Genomic DNA, 5,474 nt, shown 5'->3' with positions numbered 1-5,474 from the left:
CACGGGAAGCTGTGCGGTAGAGAGAAAACAGAGCCAGCAACGCAGGATATTATGGAGTGTACAGCGGCCTTCACACAGAGGGCTGTGCTTCTTCTCATCCACTTAACATCTCCTCCTCCCTTTCCAATTCCATCACGTGAAAGGTCTTTATGGTCATTAATGTCAGGCGGTTTCTATGAGAGCACTTCTGTTGAGCAATTTTTGCTTGACCCTACAGATTGGCCTCTCCTCTCCACCAGTTTTGCAGATAGAGGTGTTTGAAAGCAGTTCTCTGGAAGGCAGAGCAGTACCTTCAGAGTATGGTTAACTGGTAGTTAACTGGGTCAGAGAGGACTGGAGCAAAGCGAGATTCAAAGGTGTCTGATCCTGTCACTTCCCACTGTTAGAGGGCACAGGCAGGGGAAGAGGAGAGAGAGAGAGAGGAAGAAACAAAGAAAATGGAGAGGGGGAGAGAGAGAGAGAGAAAGAGAGCCGGTCAAAGAGATGAAGGGGAGAAATAGAAGGACAGGAAGGGGAAGGAAGAGAGGGGAAAGGAACAGAAAAAGGAGAGGTGGTGCAGATGAGAGAAAAAAAGGGGGCTGGAGATAGATAGGGGGGAGAGATTTGTGACACGCCGAGGCAGTAACTTTAGATGAGCTGAAGGAAAAGTGTCAGCAAGTGTCGGGAGAAGTTTGGGATGATTAAGGTTTCATACTGGATTGGGGATCACACACACAGCCCCACAGGCAGTCTCCATATTGTCAGTGTGTGTGTGTGTGTGTGTGTGTGTGTGTGTGTGTGTGTGTGTGTGTGGGGGGGGGGGGGGTCCAGGGGGAGTAGCTCACCTATTTCCATCACCTCTCATTAGTAGAGGAGCAGACATGAAAGAGAGCAGGGCTTGTGGTTCTGCAGGAGATGACAGGAGGAGGGGCTTCTCTCTGCACACACACACACACACACACACACACACACGCACACGCACACGCACACACACAGCCTGAAGGGCACAGGGCTCAGCCACTGTACTACAGACCTGTGACCAGTGCATTCTCTGGCATCATCGCATCAATGACTCAGCTGCCATCCAGTACCAACCAATAACTCCCTCAACACATATGAAAGTAATGATTCCCATTGATTCAATGTTGTCAATGCTACAGCATGTAGAAGGAGCGGTAACGGTTCATTTGTTGTTGTGTTCTCACTCTCTCCCATCCCCTCTGTTGTTCTGAAATCAGTCTCTTCCTCTGCGTCTAACACGGTCTGGGCCTCAGAGGGTCCTTCCTGGAGAAGTATCACAGCAGACTCTGAAGTGAGCAAACACACAGCGTGAAGATGTCCCTGAAGAGCCCTCTCCCATCCCTGCCCTCATCGCCTCTCCTCTCCTCTCCCTGCCCTCCTGTCCTCTCCCTCCTCTCCTCTCCTCTCCTCTCCCTGCCCTCCTCTCCTCTACACTCCCCCCATGTCCTCTCTGCCCTCTCTCACATTCTTTCTTCTCTCTCTTTATTGCTCTCCCTCTCTCTTGCTTTCTCTCTCTCTCTAGGAGCTGCTGTGTATTTTAGAGGGTCATTAGTAGCAGTCCTGTCTCTTGTGCCCCCCGGCTGACAGACCCAGTGTAAGCATGTGTGTCTGCGAGCGTGTGTGTCTTTGTAATCGAGTGTAAGTGTGTGTGTGTGACAGAGACAGAAGTGTCTCCCAGTGGTTCTCCAGCTGTCCTAACAAGGTCAGTGCATCAGCAGCTAATGACAATCAGAGAGGGGAGCCAGGGGAACACGGCTGATTATCCGACACCCAGGATGCTTGTAATTAGCAGAAACTTGGAGAGGCCCCACCGACCCTCCCACCCCGAGACCCCCCAGAGCCAGGTTCCATTTGACCCTACTGGCACCAGCCTCTCATCGTCCAATCACACATCACACACAGGCAGAACAATGGCACAATTAGTAGATCTGATTGGCTGACAGAGAGTGAGTGGAATGTTTTCCCTGTTCACCTCAGCCAAGAAAATCCCATGGAAGAGGAAATGGGGGGGGGATGAATCACTATTCGGACGTTCTCATTAGTGAGGTTAGGTTAACGAGTCTCTTCACTCCAGCCAGAGGAGAAGTGATTAGTAAAATAAAACCACAATATTTTTATCAAACTTGTGAAACACGTTATGGAACAGATAACGGATATATCTGACTCATTCAAGGCTCTCTATTTTTTTCTCCCACTATCTCTCTCTCTCTCTCTCTATCTCTCTCTCTCTCTCTCTCTCTCTCTCTCTCTCTGAAGGACTGGTTCTAATCTCTCTCTGGTATGTGTGGTTCCTTATGTTCCTCTGGTATCTCTGGTTCCTTTTGTTACGCTGGTTGTCTGGTCTCTCTGGTTCTCTGGTCTCTCTGGTTTCACTCATTGCTATGGGTATCTGGTCTCTCTGATGATTCTGGTTCTCTTGTCTCTCTGGTTCCTTTTGTTCCTTTGGTTTTTCTGGTTCCTCTGGTCTCCCTAGTCCAGTCCGGCCCAGTGCAGTCTTAGTTCACCAGTAGAGGTCTTAGGCTCCTCCAGTGTTCTGTAGTACGGTAATCAGGAAGGCTTCTTACAGAGGCAGCCCTAATCAGCCCTCACGGAGCACTTCAAACCTCAACTGGTGACTAACAGGAAGAGAGGAACAGCAGAGGGAAAAGGGAAATATCCCCCTGTTTTTACAGTCTTCCTACGATAATGAATGCAATCAAATTGACTGCATGAAGACAGCCTTGGGCTCACTGTGCTAACCTTCTTTGCCAGTCTCATACAGAGTGAGTGAGACAGAGAAAGAGAGACAGAATGAGAGAAGAGAAGTAAGAGACTTCTATTGTGAGAGAAAAAAAGTGAGCAAACAAGCGAATTACAAACCGCGAGAGAATGGGAGAGGGGGCGACTGGGAGAGAATGACAGCCAAATAGAGAGATTCTGAGCTCTATTAAGGAGCACGACGGTGCTTTCCTCTATCCTGTATCGGGCAGGAGTGCTGTCGGAAAGGCCTCCCATTGGAGCACACACACAGTGATGTGTTCCTGGCCCTGTCCTGTCTGTGTATCAGGGAGGACAGGGCTGTGCATCAGACAGAGACGCCGAACAAACACTGCCTGAGCCTGCAGACGCTTGGCAAATGCAAGATCGAGCGAGAGAGAATGAGAGAGAGAGAAAAGGCGATAGAGAGGGTGTATGTCTATGAGTGTGTGTGTATGTGTGTGTGCGCGCGTGCGTGCGTTTGTGCGTGCGAGCATGTGTGCGTGTCCAGTGAGCAGCGCTCCACAGTGAGCAGTGATCTATCGGACTGCCACTCCAGGGAGAGACCAGGCCAGGGCCCGTATCCAATCCATTCTTCCACGGCTAGCAGTCGGACTGACAGGTGCTACAAGGTGTCTGTATATCTTCCGGAATACACACACACACACACACATACACACACACACGCACACATGCACACATACGCACACACCCTTATCCAGATAATCCACTCTCACTGAGGGATGGAGGGAAGGAGAGGGAGAAAGGAAAAAATGGAGGAACAAGGAAGGGAGCAGGTATGACAGAAATAGAAAGGGGGGGCCAAGAGAGCACGTCGAGGAATAGTCAGGGAATACATATCCGTGTGAAAAATATATCTTGTCTGGTCTCCCAAGGATAGTAGACCCCAGCAGTTAGAATAGCTTATTAGACTGCATCCTCATGCATGGCTTAGGGTGAGGGGAGAGGCGGAGATAGAGAGCGAGGGAGAGAGAAAGAGAGAGAGAGATACCTAGGGAATGAGCAAGGGAGAGACAACGAGCAACATAGAAACACAGAAAGACAGAGATAGAGAGAGGTTGGAAGTTCCATCCGTGTGTCCCTGAGCTTGTCTGCTGTCGTAGCTACCTCAATGTCTACAGCCTCCTCCTGCTCATTCTAACACTAAGCCCACACTATCTGTGGACACTTCACCCACCTCTTCAAGACTGTACTTTGCGCGGTGTCTTTCTCTGTCGCCTCACAGCAAGAAGGTTCCGGTCACTGTTCTGTGCTCAGGTGGGCTAACGCCTGAGCCTCTCTGTGTGGAGTGTGCAGGTTTAACCTGTTCTCATAAGGTTCTCTTCAGCAAACAACCCATTTGGAAACATGTAGAACAGATCGCTCTCCTGCCCATGTCCCTGGCTGTGAGGTGAGCGTTTGAACTCGGCCCACCGGTCGCCTTGATGTGGCTGATCCCTGTTCCTGGCTGTCCTCTGAGGATGGACAACAGGATGCGGAGGAAATGTTTCATCGGTGGACACTTCAGCGTGTGTGAGTCACTACTACATGAAATGGTCCTAATCAGTCCTCATTAGGGTCTATTCAAAGGCAGAGGTTACATGCAAGCACTATGTGTTGAGATCTGTGTCTGTGTGTGTGTATGAGTACTATACATGTATGTGCATGTGCTTGTGTGTGGGGAGCCTATCTGACCTATCTGATGACTCTCTCTCACTCTCTCTCTCTCTCTCGTCCTCGCTCTCTCTTTTTTCTCTCTATCTTCCTAGAGACGTGACACAATACCCTGGAGCATCACACCAGAGTACCAGAGAGATCTTCTGCCCCCCGTGGACTCTCCACAGACCCCCGCCCGCCCTCCGAACCCCGTGGGAGCCCCCAGGGCTTAGTGTGGAGCTCAGATACCAGCAGAGGGAATGAAGAGGCCAAGTCTTTCTTCTCTGGGACAACTCGCCAGTGTGCAATCATGCAGGGCTCATCTAGCAATGTCTTTCTGACAGCAGGGCTCGGTCTGTGATGTCTTTTCTGTGCCATCAGGAACCAGTTTGGGATGTATTTATCGGTGACATAAGGGCTCCGCTTATTTCTAAGATTATGTTTTTATTGTTACCACAGGGGCAGAGTTGATCACACACACAAACACACACACACACTATCTCTCTTTTAAACACTTCCAAAAGGCAATATTTAGTTTATATCACACGCAGGAATGTATTTATATCCTGTGCCAACCAAGCATCTATAACAAAACGAGCAAGGCCTTCCTGAGTGAAGAGGTTGTTTTGGAAGAAACACAGGAGTGTTTGTGCCTCTTAAACGATCCCTTCTCCATTATCCCTCCTCGGGCTGCTGCTGAACATGCCTTGTGGATCGGGTGACCCCTTCTAACACTTAGGCTCTAACCATAGGCAACTGGTACTGGTACTACTCCACTTGTGTTCTAGTGGTACAACACAACCTTGAAACAAGCACATGAAGGAGGGAGGGACGAGGGAGTCAGGTGGCTGAGCGGTGAGGGAGTCGGACTAGTAATCCGAAGGTTGCCAGTTTGATTCCTGGTCATGCCAACTGACGTTGTGTCCTTGGGCAAGGCACTTCACCCTACTTGCCTCGGGGGAATGTCCCTGTACTTACTGTAAGTCGCTCTGGATAAGAGCGTCTGCTAAATGACTAAATGTTAATGTAAGGATGAAGGTTTAAACAGCCTTCAAGAACACACTTGGTCTCTGTTCAACTGC

Source organism: Osmerus eperlanus, chromosome 5, assembly GCF_963692335.1.
Source record: "Osmerus eperlanus chromosome 5, fOsmEpe2.1, whole genome shotgun sequence".
Taxonomy (NCBI): domain Eukaryota; kingdom Metazoa; phylum Chordata; class Actinopteri; order Osmeriformes; family Osmeridae; genus Osmerus; species Osmerus eperlanus.
This window is presented reverse-complemented; position numbering follows the sequence as displayed.